The sequence below is a fragment of the Leucoraja erinacea genome, chromosome 25, assembly GCF_028641065.1.
Source record: "Leucoraja erinacea ecotype New England chromosome 25, Leri_hhj_1, whole genome shotgun sequence".
NCBI lineage: Eukaryota > Metazoa > Chordata > Chondrichthyes > Rajiformes > Rajidae > Leucoraja > Leucoraja erinaceus.
Window position 1 is genome coordinate 20,747,687 of NC_073401.1, and position 19,608 is coordinate 20,767,294.

Here is a 19,608-nt window from a genome sequence, read left to right on the forward strand (position 1 = left end):
TTCAATGGAGACCCATTATGTTGTCATACACTTGTGAACTACGAACCAAAGATCCTATAGCGGTGCTTGCTATAGGATCTCTATAGGATCTTTCCTTCACACCCTTCACACAAAGCAAATCCTCACATTCATCTCGGACATGTGGACACTGCTGATAAAGCCTGAATTTATTGCCAGTCACAAGAGCCTAGGCAACAGGAAGAGGTCACCTCCCCAACCTGCTCCACCATTCAAAACAAATCATGGGCTGCTTCGAGCCACTTCCTGGCTTAAATTCCCTGCGGGAGTCTATTGAGACCATCACCACCCTCTTTAAATAACCTCCTGCAATATAACCTCGACAGCCCTCTATGGGTAGAGAATTCCAGAGATTCATCACCCTCCGCAAAAAGGGATTCCCTTGTCCTTCAACTTCAAATGATTTTATCCCTTTCTTGTAAAATGGTCTCCTGGTTTGATACTCCCCCACTAGTGGAAACATCACATATGATCCCATAAGATCACCCTTGAATGTTCTAAACTCCAAAGAGTACAGATCTACCTTTTAAAAAAAAAAATCATTCATGATAGGAGAAACATAGAAAATAGGTCCAGGAGGAAGCCATTCGGTTCTTCGAACCAGCACTGCCATTCATTGTGATCATGGCTGATCGTCCCCAATCAATAATCCGTGCCTGGCTTCTCCCCATATCCCTTGATTCCACTAGTCCCTAGAGCTCTATCTAACTCTCTCTATCTAAATCCATCCAGTGATTTGGCCTCCACTGCCCTATGTGGCAGAGAATTCCACAAATTCACAACTCACTGGCTGAATTAGACAAATTCACAACTCTGGGCGATTCCACAAATTCACAACTCTCTGGGTGAATGTCATGAGCGAATGGCATTTATAACAAGAGAAATCGAATATAGGAGCAAAGAGGCCCTTCTGTAGTTGTACAGAGCCCTAGTGAGACCACACCTGGAGTATTGTGTGCAGTTTTGGTTCCCTAATTTGAGGAAGGATATTCTTGCTATTGAGGGAGTGCAGAGTAGGTTTACAAGGTTAATTCCCGGGATGGCGGGACTGTCATATGCTGGGAGAATGGAGCAGCTGGACTTGTACACTCTGGAGTTTAGAAGGATGAGAGGGTATCTCATTGAAACATATAAGATTGTTAAGGGCTTGGACACGCTAGAGGCAGGTAACATGTTCCCGATGTTGGGGGAGTCCAGAACCAGGGGCCAGAGTTTAAGAATAAGGAGTAAGACATTTAGAACGGAGACGATGAAACATTTTTTCTCACAGACAGTGGTGAGTCTGTGGAATTCTCTGCCTGTGGAGGCAGGTTCTCTGGAGCTTTCAAGAGAGAGCTAGATAGGGCTCTTAAAAATAACGGATTCAGGGGATATGGGAAGAAGACAGGAACGGGGTACTGGTTGGGAATGATCAGCCATGATCACATTGAATGGCGGTGCTGGCTCTAAGGGCCAAATGGCCTACTCCTGCACCTAATGTCTATTGTCTATTGAATTCCACAAATTCACAACTCTCTGGGTGGAAACATCTATCATCCCAGGGATTATCCCAGTTCACCTCTTCTGGGTTGCATCCAAAGTTGATTTCTTATGCAAGGGGACCAAAACTGTACACTATACTGCAGGATGAGGCCACACCAACAGTGTTCAAATATACCTTTTTTTTTTTCAATTTCCAAACCCCAACTACTTTGCAATAAATGCCAATATGACATTTATCTTGTATTTATTTACTGCACTGCATGCAAACATTCTGTTCCAACACTGTCTTCTATGTGATGTCCAGTCTGCAATCCACTTTAACCCACTTGCACCAATACAATGAACTTGGCAAACTATCCTTGAAAAGGAGTGAAGATAGACAAAAATGCTGGAGAAACTCAGCGGGTGATGCAGCATTTATGGAGCGAAGGAATAGTTGACGTTTCTGGTCGAGACTTCAGACTTAGTAAGGTGAGTTGTGTATAAATTGCCTTCTTTATCCCAAAGTGACACTCTTTCGACTGACCATTTCGAGAATAATAATAGATTAGCTGACATCCTCTTCCAACACTGTCTCCCTATCTCATTTTCCTTTTCAGCTTCTCAGCATCCTATATTTAAACTTGGTCTACAACTGAATTATGGACCTGACAGACATGAGACTGCTTTTTGTTCCATTTTTTACCCTTTGTCATTCCTTTATTTTTTTCCCCCTCAAGCAACTCCAGCAAGTTCTCTTTGTATTTTAAATTTCCAGCATTAGCACGTTTTAATATATAAATTAGTATCAAAGTGGAATTGGAAAGCACCTATCAAACGCTGGCTCTGTCATAATGGGCCAACACCCTCTTTCTGTACTTCCTGCACAGGATGATGAATTCTGTACAGCGAAAGGTTGTGAAGGCTCGATCACTGAGGTTGTGTAAAGAGAAAACAATGGGCTATGTGGAAGTCGGATAGGGAGATGAGATGAGGCTTAGGGTAGAAAAGTCATGATTATGTTGAATGGCAGGGCAGAGTAGTCTACACCTACTCCTCTTTTCTTATGATTTTATCTTCCCTGTGTGCACCCCAAGCACCTATTTAAAAGTCCTGCATTGTTCCATTAGGGTTTAAATGTACATTATCTTTATGTGGGACTGTGACGCTCACAGTAATCTGATTAACCTGCTTTTGCTCATTAGTTCAACCACTTCATTTAAGAGTAGCTAATGAGAAAGTGTGGCTGGGAGACAGAGGTTAGGATCACTGTATACATCAAATAATGACGGTGGCGGTGAAGTGAGAGATGCCTGCTCCTGAAAAGTGAAGTCATCACCTACTCAACAACTCACCCGCAGAACACTGGGAGACCGAAACCTGCCAACATCGACCAGCACAGTAGCTGATGCTTTTAAAGTTATTCTGGGCAAGGTTGCAGGCTGCAGCTCAAGGGTGGCATGGGAACTAAGACTGCAGAAGGGTTAATGACAATTAGGGTGTGACCCTGAAGAGGACGTGATAGTAGTTGCTGGGCAGCTCTACACAGAGCAAGGAACTGGTTGCTGGAGAGTGGAGGGAGTCATGTTGGGGGTTGGGGGGAAGAAAAGAGTGGGAGAATTGTGAAGGAAAGGAAGGGGAAGATGCTAAGAGGGAATGTGGGACCGAAGATGTCCTGGTTGGGTTGTTCCTGGGCCTGGCCAAGCTGGCCATCCAGAAGAGGGCTCTGCCTGAGCCGGCTGCCTGTCTCTTTTCCAGGGTTACGTCCTTGCCCGGGTGGCATTAGAGAGGGAGTACGCGCTGTCCACAGGCGCGCCCTGTGGGTTTCCGTGGGATTTCTGTCGTGTATTATGGTGGTGGGTTCTTTTTTTTTTTTTTTTTTTTTTTTTTTTTTATTAGAAGTACCGGGACCGCTGGGCACCAAGGAAAGAAGTTAGAGAAGGAAGTAAAGTGAGAAAATAGACCCTAGAAAGAAAAGAAGGAGAAAGTAGAAACAATCGCTCTATTATAACATTAAACTCCGGGGGGGACTACCAATGGATCCTTGACAAGGATCGTATTATAGACAGTTTGTATAACAGTTTAAATCGTCCTGCTGTCGCGTATTATGGTGGTGGTGTTCTGTTTTTTTTTATTAGCCCATGGTGGTGGGTTCTGTTTTGTTTTTTACTGTATATATTATTTTAATATTTGAATAAATATTTTTGATTTAAAAAGAGGGAAAGTGGTGAATAGAAAAAGGGGGAGCATAAAGGGAAGTGGGAGACAGAGGGATGCAGTTGGCAAAATTGATCCAAAATTAGCCTGGTGGGGAGAGACAGCGGGTGATGGAGGGTTGCTTTTGTAAATGAAAGCATGTGGTCAGCATTGCTGGGACCCATTCTATTATATACATTAACAATCTAGAATAATCTTGCACAAAAATAGACCCTTTGATCACCAGGTCCATGCTGATCATTATACTCATACCAAAATATGAATGCAAGAGATATGGTTCGTAAATTTGACAGAAGACAAAAAATTATGGCATAGTTGATAGTGAGGTTAGTTAGTATATTAAATATTAAATCAGTGTGCAAGTTGGGCAGAGCAATGGCAAATGAAATTTAAACCTGAATAAAATATACGTGGTCGTTTTGGTGGCCTAATAAGGGTAGAACATACATTATAAATGGTAGGACTCTAGGGAGGATTGTGTAACAAAAAGATCTTGGTGTATGTCCAGACATTCCCAAGGGTAGCAGCACTAGTAGAACGGGTGGCAAAAGAGCTACACAGGATGCTTGCCTTCATTAGCTGGGCATAGAATATCAGAGGGAGGAGATCTTAGCATAATTTTATAAACCATTGATTAGGCCGCAGTTGAAGTATGGAGTTCTAGTTGCTACACTATCAGAAGGATGTGACTGCATTGGAGAGGGTTCAGAGGATATTAACCTAGATGCGGTCAGAGATTAAGCATTTTAGTGAGAAAATAGGGCGCAGCAGCACCAGAGACCCGAGTTCGATCCCGACAACAGGTGCTGCCTGTACGGAGTTTGTATGTTCTCTCCGTGATCGCGGGGGTTTTCAAAGGTTCAATGGTATTTTATTGTCACAATAGACAATAGGTGCAGGAGTAGGCCCTTCGAGCCAGCACCGCCATTCACCGTGATCATGGCTGATCATCCACAATCAGTACCCCGTTCCTGCCTTCTCCCCATATCCCTTGACTCCGCTATCTTTAAGAGCTCTATCTAACTCTCTCTTGAAGGCATCCAGAGAATCGGCCTCCACTGCCTTCTGAGGCAGAGAATTCCACAGATTCACAATTCTCTGGGTGAAAATGTTTTTCCTCATCTCTGTTCTAAATGGCCTACCCCTTATTTTCTAACTGTGGACCCTGTTTCTGCATTCCCCCAACATCAGGAACATGTTTCCTGCCTCTAGTGTGTCCAATCCCTTAATAATCTTATATGTTTCAATAATATTCCCTCTCATCCTTCTAAATTCCAGTGTATACAAGCCCAGTTGCTCCATTCTTTCAACATATGACAGTCCCGCCATCCTGGGAATGAACCTCGTGAACCTTTGCTGTACTCCCTCAATAGCAAGAATGTCCTTCCTCAAATCTGGACACCAAAACTGCACACAATACTCCAGGTGTGATTTCACCAGGGCCCTGTACAACTTCAAAATGACCTCTTTGCTCCTTTACTCAATTCCTCTTGTTATGAAGGCCAACATGCCATTAACTTTCTTCACTGCCTGCAGTACCTGCATAATTACTTTCAGTGACTGATGTACAAGGACACCCAGCTCTCATTGTACTTCCCCTTTTCCTAACTTGAAACCATTGAGATAATAATCTGCCTCCCTGTTCTTGCAACGTGTACCAATTAAGGTTTTCTCTGAGATCTTCGGATTCCTCCCACACTCCAAAGACGTACAGGTTTGTAGGTTAATTGGCTTGGCATAAACGTAAAGTGTCCCTGGTGTGTGTAGCATTAGTGTGCGGGGATTGCTAGTCCATGTGGATTCGGTGGGCCGAAGGGCCTGTATCCACGCTGTATCTCTAAAACTAAATGACACCAGGAATTAATACATATTAAAATATTGACATAATCAGGGGATATAGAGTTACTACCGGAAAGTGGCATTGATAAACGTTCAGACGATCTTATTGAATGAAGAAGTAGATTTTTTTTTAAATGGGTAATTGTCCTGTATGCCTTCCTCTATTTACATTGTAATGTAAGTATGCCAATCAGCCAACACTGTTAGCTATAAAACCCCTGTCTCATGGTGCGAGTTGACACACGAGGTACCCCGAGTTAAAACTTGTGGTAATAACGTACGATTAACGTAGCTGTAACGTCGGAACTCGTGGACGCAACTTAGAGACTCGTGGCGCTAACGGCAGGTACCCGTGAAACTTGTCAACTCTTGAAAAAAATCAAACATGTTTAAAGTTTTCCACAAGTCAAATTTACTCTTGTGGTTAAGAATTGAAACATTTTAACTCGTTGTAAGAACGTAGTGGCCCGTACGTTTACCTTAGTGTATCGTGAGTCTACTGTGGGAACTCTTTAACTCAGCGGGCAGGCAGGATTAAGTTCACAACATGCGAGGATTATGTGTGTCATGTATTCGTGTGAATGAAGCGTGTTGGTGGGCGGGCAGTGTGTAAAAGGCAAGCAAGATGGATAACAATACCATGGGACAAACTGGAGTCATACATAAACAATTGAATCCAGCTTTGTTGCACCCGTGACCCGTAACGTTATAATAGCCCATGGCATTCCCGAGTGCTCCAAGGACCATGGCAGCCTCGTACCTCTCCATTGTACCGGCTTCCTGAAGCCTGAGCAAGAAGTGGCCGTCCCTCGACTGGGCCGAGTCCCCACACCGGGCTCTCCTGTAGTGTTGAAGCGTGTGGGAAGGAACTGCAGATGCTGTTTTAAACACACGAGGCGAGAGAAAAAGCTGGAGTAACTCAGCGGGACAGACAGCATCTCTGGAGAAAAGGACAAGAAGGGTCTCGACCCAAAACATCACCTACTTCTTCTCTCCAGAGCTGCTGCCTGGCCCGCAACTCCTGTCTCCCATTTGGCCTCTATCCCTCTAAACCTCTCATACCCACCAGGTTTCTGCAGAGTCTACAGTACAGCAAGGCTTGTGTTCCATTCAATATTTCCACCACCATCTCCCACTACCCTGGTAGTTACTCAAGAATAACTCGGGAGAGGAACTTGGAACATCGTAGAAAACGGCAAACTTGTCATACCCGTGGGAACTCGGTTAAACTCTTGATCATAAACTTGGGATCTCGTACACAACCATGAGTCTTTCACTTGGGGTACCTCATGGGTCAGCTCCTACCATGAGACAGGGCTTTTATGCACTTAAATGAAAAGAGCTTTTGCAGTGTCCAGTTGACACTTGGCTCCAACATTACTCAAATAAAGGTAAAGGTGCAAACTCATTGTGTGAGGAATCACGAACCAGAAAGACTGCTTTGCTGATCTTCATTACTGATGCACAGACTAAAAAGTAAATCAAAGAGCAGGCGCTGGAAGAGAAGGAATGAGAATGGATCATGTGGCTGACACACCAAGTGGAGCTACTTATGTACAATGCCTGGAGGGCTTCAAAATCCAGTGAATGTATCAAATGTCATCTTCAAGAGCAAAATGAAAGAAGGAAAACTGTCAATTTGTTATAGTGAATTTATGTAACAAAGGAAAAATGCAAGCCCAGAGGCACAGAGGCTAATTGATAGCTTTCAAAAAGCTATACCGTCACAAGGGGCCCCAATCTAGTAGATGCTCACAAGGAAACCAATCTAGTAGATCTTATAGCATCTAGGTAGCATGATCCAGTTATATTTATACAAGATAAAGTCAACAACCGATTTTATTTTAATTACTCTGGCCTAAACATCAGAGGAATATGCACTTGTGTGTTTATAAAGTGTTCCTGTATTCCTTGAATCACATGTAATAATTTGTTACCAATCCATATGCCCAAAAGCTAGTAACTTTAAACAAAGATGTATTTAAACAACTTAAAATGGCTGCTCAGAAAACGTCTGCACTGTGAGAGATTTAAATTGCATGCTGTGAATTGTAGCCTGCAGCAAATTCTCCAACTTGCAACATTCTGCGAATCTTGAAGTGATGAACGGCCTAACAGAGACTCGGATTTAAACAGCAACTAATCACATCTTCCACAATGGGCTTTAGCTGACAACTGGCTTTCTTTTAGCTTAAGATTCTAGAACATATAGTTATTTACCTCATTATAGTTTCCCAATACCACAAAAGTCATATCCAAAATGTATTACCCCTCTGGACTGGAATAGGTAACTCATTTTTAAATCAATTAGATCAAGAGAATATGTTCAGTAGAACCATTCTAAACATAGCATCAGGAATTATAAAAACATTGAAGACTAGGCTTACAATCTCAACAAGCTAATACAATTTTAGGTATTACAGAAAAGTAGACCAAAGAGTATACTGTTGAAGAGGCACTATGTCGTAATGTACTTTTTAAACAGAAGGCAGCTTGAAGTTTGCAGAATGACAATCTAACTTTATGGACTGAATCTATCTTTTTAAGAAAATATAATGTTCATTACAGTATTTAATTACAGCTGCTGTACATCAATTATGAAACACAAATTGCTTACCTGGTGAGATTATTTTCAGTCACTAGCTATCCCAGCTAAGGTCCCAAAACCATAATTAGACATAAGATAAAATGACTTTCAGTCTGAAGAAGGGGTGGGAGATTGCAACCTTCATGTGGTCCGCCCTGGTTCGACAAATGCAATCAACCCGTCGTGCACAATCAAATAAGATCAAATAGAACAAGTTGTCCTACATCTTTAGGCTGTGAACGCCATACGCAAGAAGAAGAAGAAGAAGTCTGAAGAAGAGTTCCGACCCAAAACGTCACCAATCCTTTTTCTGCAGAGATGCTGCCTGACCCGCTGAGTTACTCCAGCATTTTGTGTCTATCGGATCACATTAGCTCTGCAAAGCACAGTGAGGGCTGCAATAAAGTTATTCCTCTTACAAAAACCAGTGGCAGTGTGGGAACAGAATAAAAGACTCTCACAATGGTCATACTGCTACATTTTCATATAATCCAAAAGTCACCAGCGCAAAGGAGCTAGTTCCACCACACCAAGCAGAATTGATCCAATCTGGTGGCTTGCCAGGAGCACATGATAACTTAAATCTACAGAAAAACACCACATAAAGTTTCAGAATCCACCGTATGACTGCAGATCACCTGGGTTACATATTTATACGCTGACATTAACACATTCTTGTACACCAAGACAAGCTTACTGCTTTCCATGTGCAAGAACACAGTAAAACAGATGGAACAGATATCCGTGGAGTTGAAGTGCTACTCTTTCCCTAATGGTTGTTAGGAATGTATCTCCAAATCACCACCCAATCTGGATATAAATTAGCATTCTTTCATTATTACTAAATTGGTATACCGGGATTCTTTGTCCAATGCCATCACAAACAGCCACAAGCCACATTTCATGTAATGGACCCAGCATTATTTACCCGAGTAAAACCAATATAGTCAGACTATTTTCACCCACATCCAGGGAATGCAAAATAAGAAAATTGCAGTGAAGTTAAAATGGAAGTGTTGACCAACAGCAATTCAAAATAGGGACAAAAGGACTTAAAGTTAAGCAAAATAAGGATGCTTTTATGTGGATACAATATGGAATAACAGAATTTGAGCCCAGATAGAATGAATTATTATCCAATGTATTTTATCAGGCCAGCTGATCAGGGTCCAGCATGATACAGCTAAGAGGAAGGATAAGGATGGGAAGTTAAGAGAACCATGGATGATCAAAGAGGTTGTAAATTTGGTAAAAATAAAAGAGAAAGGAAGTGTATGCAAAGTTTAGAAAGGTGGAATCAGACAAGGCCCTTGAGGAATATAAAGCAACCAAGATAGAACTTAGATAGAAGATAGAAGCAGGCAATTAGAAGGGCCAAAAGGGGCCACGGAACGTCATTGGCAAAGTTAAGGTGGATACATTCCTAGGGCCTGATGGGATTTATTACAAGATAGTGACAGAAGAGAGGAGTTTGCAGAGACATTGATGAAGATCTTTGTATCTTCTCTAGCCAGGACGAGGTCCCAGAGAACTGGAGAACAGCTAATGTTATTCCTTTGTAGTAGGGAAGTAGAGACAATCCAGGAAATTATAGGCCGGTGAGCCTCATGTCTGTGGTAGGGAAACAGTTGGAGAGATTTCTTCGAGATAGTATTTACTCCTATTTCAAACAGAATGGGCTAATTCGAGACAGTCAGCATGACTTAGAAACATCGAAACAGAAAATAGGTGCAGGAGTAGGCCATTCGGCCCTTCGAGCCTGCACCGCCATTCAATATAATCATGGCTGATCATCCAACTCAGTATCCTGTACCTGCCTTCTTTCAATACCCCCTGATCCCTTTAGCCACAAGGGCCACATCTACCTCCGCTTTATCTGTGGCAAGTCACATCTCCATAACCACACCTCTGCTACAGCCACAGTCACTCAAGGCGTTCCCCAAGGCTCCGTACTCGGCCCCCTCCTCTTCATCATCTACATCCTCCCCCTTGGTCAGATACTCTGCCACTTCAACCTAGATGTCCACTGTTACGCCAATGACACCCAGATCTACCTCGGCACCAAATCACTCCAGTCCTCAAAAAACTTCACTGGCTTCCCATCTCCCACCGGATCACCTACAAAATCCTGGTCCTCACCTACAAAGCCGTCCACCATCTGCCCCCCCCCCCTCATATCTCACTGACCTCCTCTCCCCCTACCAACCCTCACGGTCCCTCAGATCCACACCAGCCGGTCTCCTCTCCATCCACAAATCCAACCTCTGCAGTTTTGGGGACAGGGCCTTCTCCAGGGCAGCTCCCAGGCTCTGGAACTCCCTCCCCCAACTGATCCGCAATTCAGTGTCCCTCACCATCTTCCAGTCCAGCCTCAAGACCCATCTCTTCACTTCTGCCTATCCTTAGCCCCACGTCCCCCTACCTTTTTATCTGTGCTTGAATTGCCTCATAATGTGTTTTGAATTGAATTCTGTCTTTAATTTGTGTACTAGTCATGTCTCTACTATTTATTTCAATACACTTACATGTTTTTCCTCTACTTGCTAAATTCTTGTAAGGTGCCCTTGAGACTCTTGAAAGGCGCCCATAAATAAAATTTATTATTATTATTATTATTGCAAACTCGATTGAGTTTAAGGAGGAGACAAAGTATAAAGTATTCTTTATTGTCATTCAAACTTTAGGTTTGAACAAAATTACATGCCTTGCAGTCATGACAGAGAATAAAATAACAGAACACACAATGAACACAGTTTAACGTCGACCACAGTGAGTCTACCAGGCATCTCCTCACTGTGATGGAAGGCAAAAGTCTTAAAGTCCTTGTCTCTTCCTTCCTCGTTCTCCCTTTGCGTTGAGGCAATCCAGGCTTTCGATGTTGGGCCCCCCGCCGGGTGATGGTAAGTCCCGCAGCCGAATCCGAGTTCCGCGAACGGGCTGGTTCAAACTCCGCAGCCCGGGGTGGACGAAGCTGCCAGTCTCCAGTCCAACAGACGAAGCCGTTGTTGCGGGAGCTCCGGAGAATCGGTCACCAACCTAGGACCTGCGAGCTCCCGATGCTGTCGTCCACTGGGCCCGCGGCCGAAGCCTCCGAGGCCCTGAAGTCGGGCCGCCGCCGCAGCACCACCACCACAGCCCCAAAGTCGGCCAGCTTCTCGATGGTGAGTCCTGGCTCTGCCTCCGGAGCCTCGAGGTCGGCCCCTCCGCGATTAGGCCTCAGCGCAGATGGAGACGGAGACCGAGATACGACAAAGAAAAGGTTGCATCCCCTAGAAGGAAGAGACTAAAACAAGTTTTCCCCGCCCCCCACACATATACAACTAATAATATACTAAAACATATGTCCAAAAAGACAGAGACAGACGGACGGACTGCAGGGGAGCCGCAGCTGCTTGGGCAGCGTCACCACTTCCGGAAACTCCGGAAAGGTGTTGTCTACATGGATTTCAGCAAGGCATTTGATAAAGTCCCTCATATAGGGAAAATTAAAATGCACGGAGTCCTTGGTGACAATCATTTGGATTCGGAAGTGGCTGATTCATAGAAGACAAAGGGCGTTATTTCTGACTAGAGGGATCTGTGTTGGGATCTCTGTTGTGTGATATATACCTGGTGTAACTTTAGATGGGTTGGTTAATAAGTTTGCAGATTACACCAAAATTGGTGGAGTTGCCAGCGACCAGGAAGGTTGTCAAAGAATAGAGCGAGATATAGATCAGCTACAGAAATGGGCAAACAAATGGCAGGTGGAGTTTCATCTGAGCAAGTGTGAGATTTTGCACTTTGGGAGGTTGAATGCAAGGGGTAATGGCAAGACCTTTAACAGCATTGATGTATAAAATGATCTGAGGAAGGGTTCCTGCCCGAAACATGGCCTATTTCCTTCGCTTCATAGATGCTGCCGCACCCGTTGAATTTCTCCAGCATTTTTGTCTACCTCCTGTCCTCCAATATGGTTTGTGTGAAGTTTGCATGTTCTTCCAATGACTATCAGCATCTATAGGTTATTCCAGTTTCATCCCAAACTCAAAAATGTGCGAGTTGCTTAATTGGCCTGATGAAATTATTCCTGGCATAGGTGAGTGGCCGAATCTTGGATGAGTTGATAGGATTCCAGGCTATGCAGAAATTTAGGAGGGCAATGAATGTGCTTTGTGAGCCAGCGGAGATTTGACGGCAAAATACAGCTTCTTTCCTGTGAGATATTGAAGAAAAGCAAAAGTTCCAGGAAGAGCAAAGTACCGTTCAGCTCCTAGCACAGTGGTCATTACGTCCACAGATTCTCATCACACTCATCAATTCCAAAGTTCGATTGATGGCACAGATAATTATCTTCAAAGGTTCACACAAATTCACCACTGGGCGATTTTCGACAGATTTCCTGTGAACATGTACAGTACATTCCAAAGCTTTGTTCAAAATGACATAAAAAATGTACGTGTCAAAGCAGTTTGAGGTTTGAAATAGGTAATTATAGAGTCACTGGACAACTCAGTACCATTACAGCATTATCAGGTAATTAATTCAGAAGCTCACAATGTGTGAAGATCAACAACTCTGTTCTAAGCTAATCAAATAAGTATCACACACACACAAAGGTGGGAAGAGTTCCAGACCATCTGTATTCAACACTTTTATTGTGGTAGCGGGTAAACCTGCTTGTGAACAAATAAGAGACATGAAAGACTAATGGGAGAAAGTACAAAACCCGCCTTGAACGGACAATGGTAGGGAAGGAATGGATAAGATACAACACACACACACACACACACACATATATATATATTCATTGCAAAAACACGCTGATTGGGAGTCTGTAAACCTCTAACCGTGCAGAAATCTCTTATTTCTATCTAATGTCAGATCGTGTGGAATGAAAGTTTTCAACAAAATAACCTTAAAGAGGCTCAGAACCAAATGAACACAATGATTATACAGCATTGTTGCCCATGCTCAATGTATCCTGGTCTAGGTGATAACGTCAGTGAAGCGGAGCACCTAAAGACTGGAACTAATTTACAAGCTCCAGGCAACAAAATCTATCCTCAGCTTGAACACACTAAGCAACCCCAATATCTAGTGGCTAAACTGTCTTACAGGGCACAGTGGAACACAAATCAAATACTATCTTTTGATTCCAGAATTAGTATGGAAAGCCTTCACGGAATGAAGCAAATCACAATACACAAACATATAATGAATACAAGATTGGGTTACATAATGCTGAGCAAGATTGAAAATTGAGATTTTTCGATGAGCAGTCAGAACATTTGGTGCAACCTCCAAAGGCGTATGGACTTGTAGGTTAATTGGCCTCTGTAAATTCCACCTAATGTGTAGGGAGTAGATGCGAAAGTTGGAAAGCATGAAACTAATGTGAATGGGTGATCAAAGGTCGGCATGGGCTCAATGGGCCAAAGGGCATGTTTCCATGCTGGGTCACTAAACTAAAAAAACTGCGCAATGGTTCTTTATTATCACATGTGCAGACATACAATGAAATTCTTTTTGCATACAGTTCAGTAAAGTATTGCCATACGTACGGGTATGGAGAGAAGGCAGGTACAGGAGTTGGATGATCAGCCATGATTATATTGAATGGCGGTGCAGGCTCGAAGGGCCGAATGGCCTCCTCCTGCACCTATTTTCTATGTTTCTATGTACAGGACAGAGCGCTTTGGAGAACATGGAGAAGTTGGAAAACAATTGGTGCAGCAACATAGTAATTCATTCCAAACTCAATCCACACATTGAAACATGACCTTCCACTCCTACAAAACTCACATCATGTGTCTAATGTTTATCCATCAGTTCTGTGTTGACAGGAGCAAGATCTTTCACTTGCAAACACTGACCTGATACCTATACATCTTCCTAAACCTTACTCACTAATAGCCCAGAGGGGAAAAGCACAGCTTGCTGTAATATCAAAGTAAGCAGGCCTAAATGCCTTTGAAGAGTTAGAAAATTGCATGTAAGATGTAGAATTGGCATCCCAGGCTCAAAAGAAGAGAAGCTAAGGTTTACAACTTATTGATTTCCAAGTCAAAGTGCAGAGATGACAGGAAATAATGGGAGAGAAAAATAAAAGCTTATCTCTAGTTTGAATAGATGAAACAATCCCAACATTCAACAATTAAATTGTCGCCACATTCTTATTGGCTGCCTCCTTAATTGTCCGTCTGTCCCTTTCTTCTGCTTTTTTTTAGCATGTGTTAAATGTATGTTTTTAGTATTCTTTAGCTTGTTTTGTGTGGGGGGGTGGGGGTGGGGGAGGGGGTTGGGGGAAGCTTTCTCTAATCTCTTACCTCGACTGAAATGCGATTTTTTTTTTTTGGTATCGTATCTCCATCTGCACTGCAGCCTAACATCAAGGAGTTGGCGGCCTCTGCTGAAGACCGATTTCTAGATCTCCACTGCGGGTGCAGGCGGACTTAACATCGTGGAGCCCGCGATCCCTTTGACAGGGATCGACCTCTGAGCTCTACCGCGGGAGCCTGCTGACTTTAACATCGTGGAGCCTGCGGTCTCTGGTTAGAGACCGACTTTGGGAACTCCAAGCCGCAGGAGCTTCGACTGCCCCGATGTGGGAGCTTCGATCACCTCGACGGATGGCTCGACTGTCCCGACCGCAGGAGAAGAATGTGGGAAGAAGATTGGACTTTATTGCATTCCATCACAGTGAGGAATGTGGGGAATCCGCTGTGGTGGATGTTTATGTTAACTGTTATGTAGTTGTGTGTCTCTGTGCTTTTTTTTGGTTTTGCTGTATGTTCATTCGCATATCACTGTACCTTAATTGGTACATGTGACAATAAACGACCTTTGAAAGCTTTATATCTTACTAAACGTTGAAATGGCACCTTTACAATCTGACTGGTGCTGGACCACAAAAAAATCTGAACCACAGATATTCTCCCATCACTTTCCTCAAGCAAGTAAGCTATTCTTGTTAAATATCGATACTCCTCTTGTCACACAAGGGTTCTGAGAACCGTCAGTAACCTTTCCTGCAAGTCAGAAATGGTGTTGGCTATGATCACAAAGGTTGCACTGGTAGGTTAATTAACTACAGATCCCAGATAAATTTAGATCTTAGTCACAATTAGTTAATTAGTAATGATTTGAACCCCACTCAATTATGTTTTATATTGGCTTATTAGTACCAACAAAAAGTAATGGCACATAGACAAAAAATAACTACACCTGTTGGAAGTGGGAATTTTAATCACGAGAGGTGACAGAGTTAAAATTATTGGTGAAGCTCGAGGTGAGAGATGAACAGATTATTCCCCCTTGGAGTTCACAGTACCTGTAACACGCTGTAAGCAAGTATGCTGTAGACTGTTACCGTGTCGTATTTAGAAAGGGTGTAGGACAAGATGAGAAGTTTGCAGATTATGGACAAAAAGCAGACACATGGGATTAACAAGAATTGTTTCTTTCAAAAGGCCAGATGGGTCTTTGAAAACCAGAACCTTCAGGCTTTGATTTCTATAATTGTCTGAACAGCATTCAAACGCATAATATCAAAGATAAGAAATCTACACCTCACTACCAGTACTGCACCAATATGTTTGTTTGCCTTCCAATGTCTTCACTCTTTCGCTAAAGCACGTTTCCCTGAAATTAAAAACCCACAGATGGATAAACCCATTCCTTTATAACATCACACTCCCATTGAATCCTTCCAATGTTTTAATTCTTCGAAAGAAACCATTCCTCCCTTTTCCTAACTCACAGATCCAAGGTCTTTAGTGAATGAAACAAATTATTTATTCTATCATCCTCAGTTTTAGTCTCAGTTTAATTTTTGTTAGTCAGCATCTCTAACTTTGCTGTCATAATGTAATAAATATCTCCTGTAAGGATTTGGTTAATACAAAAAGAGTCTGTTATTTTATAAAAAGACCATTTAATTGAACAGTAGGGATCTAGATGAACTGGGGAAGTGGGCCAAGGAATAGCAAATGGAGTTTAATTTGGGCAAGAGTGAAGTGTTGCATTTCAGTAACTTAAACCAGGACAGGACTTGGGCAGCAAAAATGGGAGAGCCCTGGAGAGCATTAAAGAACAGAAACGCAGCAGTGCAGGTGTCTTATTCCTTGAAAGTGTCAATACAGGTGGACAGGGTGGTGAAGAAATTGTTTGGTCCTTGCCTTCATCCATCGGGGCTATAAATGCAGGAGTCGGGACATCATGTTGCATCTATGCATTACTGGAAGATTGTGTGCACTTCTAGTTCACCAGCTATAAGGAGGATGTCAAAGATGTTACTGCGACAAGAGGACTTGAGTCACAAGGGGCTGGATAGCCTGAAGCTGCTTCCTTAGAGCATAGGAGGTTGATGGGTGATCTTGTAGAGGTATACAAAATCAAAAGGAGCAGCAGCAAGGTGGTTGGCTGTAGTATTTTTCCCTTGGCAGGGAAGTCTAATACTGAAGGACACAGATTTAAGGAGAGGGAAAGATTTAAAAGGGACTAGAGGGGTAACATTTTCACAGAGGGTGAATATGGGATGAGCTGCCTGAGGAAGCTGTCAAAGCGGGTACAATTGCTATGTGTAAAAGACATTTGGATGGGTATATGGATGTTTGTTTTTTAAAGGTGTAAAAGGACAGGTAAGTTTGCCCAAACACAGGCAAATTGGACTAGTTCAGATAGACATTTGGCAGCATGAATGAGTTGGACCAAAGGGTCTGTTTCTGTGCTGCACAACTCTGGCTCTATGAATTGCACCGTGCATTTACTTCCATAACTCTACTTCAATCTACCTTTACCAGACCCCAGCTCTACACACGTTCTTGTTCTTTTTTCTATAGGGATACTGGCAATTTTTTTAACCAGCTCAGTTTCTTTTCTATATCAGTCTCTACCACATGGACCACAATCACTGGCTCTGCACAAACTCATGCATTTTAATATTGGCAAATACAACCTGCCCTTTATGGTTTTACTTCAGTCCATTTTCTAAACTGATAACATAGAGGAAAGGTCAAATGACATTTGACAAATAAATACATTCTTCCCACTTCATCTAATCTTATTGGGCAGCATTAACAAATTGAAGGCTAAAGAACAATTATGAGAAAGTTCTAAGAAATGTTATTAGAGAACAACAGCTATGGGGCAAGCAGTTTCACAACAGCATTACACCAGCATTGCCACAGTAGTGTTATAAAGAATGACATGGTGCCCTCATGATTTGAATCTGATTGGTAGAATGTCCCATGCCTTTCAGTAATGTACTAAAACAAATGACACTGCTGATGAAAACATAATATCATTGATGCTCAGTTATTTCAGACCTACCTGCCACGCAGCAGCTGTGCTCTGTTGCCTCAGCCCATCTTTCCCAAGACGTTCGAGTTCTTGTTGCCTGTATTTGTCGTACTGCCAGTATCCCACATAGCCACTGCCCGTGGCTACTATCAGGTGCAAAGGACGGATACGCGTCCTGGCTCCAAAAGAGATAGTCTGCAAAATCCGGTGATCTGTGTAGATCAAAAACAAAAATAAGCAGGATGTTGGGAAGACTTAATTTGTGTTAATTTGTGTTTATTGTGTGTTTTGTTGTTTATTATTATATGTATGGCTGCAGGCAGCGGCATTTCGTTCAGACCGAAAGGTCTGAATGACAAATAAAGGATCTAAGTCTAAGTCTAATCGATCTACAGCCAATTTTATCACTAATACAAAGAACGTTATTTTTGTCCACCACTTGTTGCCATGACGTCTGGTATAAATTGTTGCGATATGTACAGAGATGGCTGATCAGACTGATCTGGAACGTTTTTTTTCACGTAAATGTAAGGATTCTGTCACATCAATAGTTCTTGTTTCAAGACTCTTTACTCTTTTATTTTTAATTTCAGCTTCAGATGAACAAACACCACTTTTTATGCATGCACATCAAAAAGGACAATGCAATGTTGGTTATTTTCAATGTTTCAATGTTTAAACTCTTCGGGAATGTTGTAAGAGGATCATTCAATCTCATTTTCTGTCCTCAGTTCATATTTCAGAAAGTAGTTGTTTTGATATTCTGTCATCCAACATTCTTCTGACATGTCCTGCCCACCTGATGTTTGCTGGGGACGTTTGTCCAGGACATCCGTGTGCCTGGAATCTTGCCTTGTCTCTTGTTGTGAAGTATTGGATGTAGGTATATGGTTGGAAGTGGTTAATCTGTCTGGCACATCTACCATAACATGTTACACGATACACAATGGCACAAAACTTTGTGCCCCAATGTATTAAAACAAACGACACCGCTGAAAAATGACATTAATAATGCCCAGTTACCAATGACCTACCAGCCGTGCAGCAGCTACTCTCTTGCATCGTTTCTTCTATCCCACAAAATCCATCAACAAAATAATTATAGTTTTGACCTTCCCAACTTGGATTGGGTCTGGGTAGAGTACATTGAATTGCAAAGCACCAGTGAAGAGACAGATGACCACATATTTATTTCTGCTGAGAAGCACAATTTGCTCTTGCTCATCAAATTTCATTGACGACTACATACGGTAGTTCCTTAAACAAGATGAGATGCTTCAGGAAGGAGAATAGACTGTTTTTAACGATGACATGTTATGTACTTACTTCCAGAAAATATCTTTGTTAGAGGAAATGATTCAATCTTTGAATACCAGCGAAAATAGGAATGAGGAACTTGGGGCCAAAATAATAAGATGACTATGCTAGTCACATGTAGAATGTCGTAAGATCGAGCAGAGCAAAGGTTGGCTACAATGCTGACACAATATTACCAATACATCACTTTGCTGTCTCTAATACGTTGCTCAATTATTAATTTAAACTTTAGTCTCCAATCACTTTTTCCCAGACACGATCAGTACTTGCTTCATTTCTTGGTAAAGGTTCACTTCTATTACTAAATCCAGCAGTGATACTCTGCTTGAATTTCTTGTGCACTGCATGAGTGAACTCCCATTCCTTTTCCCCCGCTTCCCTGACTCATTTTACTAGTTTATTTGGGGCTATTTTAAATCTCTGGTGATTATATGCTACACGTTGTTTCCACTTCTGCTAATAAAGTGTTTCCAATAGTCGGATTGATCCCTTTATATCCTTGTGGCCAGGGTTGGGACTCGCAGATATTGTCACAGGTGGGGAAGAGGGGGCTCTTTCAGCACTTACAAGGGGTGTATGTGTGCTATTGAATGCATGGACATTCTCAATAAATGCTTGCTCTCCATTTTGAACGCTCATGGGCCGAGCACATTCAGGGATCAGTGGCAGTGTTACACATTTTTCAAGTCAACACCCTCAAACCTTTTCCATAGTGTCCATTTATGGTGTTTGGTGTCAACCATGCAAACAATGTAATCCTAACTGTATCAACTGAATGTAATGAGAGCTTCAGTGCTGAGGGCGCTGCACAGGGAGAGTTCCTTTATTAATCCCGTCCATAGATTTGTGGATTTTACTGAATTAGCATTGGAAGTACCCATCCAGTA

General features: G+C 42.4%; 1 protein-coding gene across 1 annotated transcript in view; it reads right to left on the reverse strand.

Annotated features, from left to right (window-relative positions):
* pisd (phosphatidylserine decarboxylase) overlaps positions 1-17,530 on the reverse strand; it is a 65,352-nt gene extending 47,822 nt beyond the window's left edge. The window contains exon 1 of the mRNA XM_055655983.1: positions 17,435-17,530. The gene's annotated coding sequence lies outside the window, so the exon portion shown is untranslated. The remainder of the gene's footprint in view (positions 1-17,434) is intronic.
* Between the last annotated feature and the right edge of the window lie 2,078 nt (positions 17,531-19,608).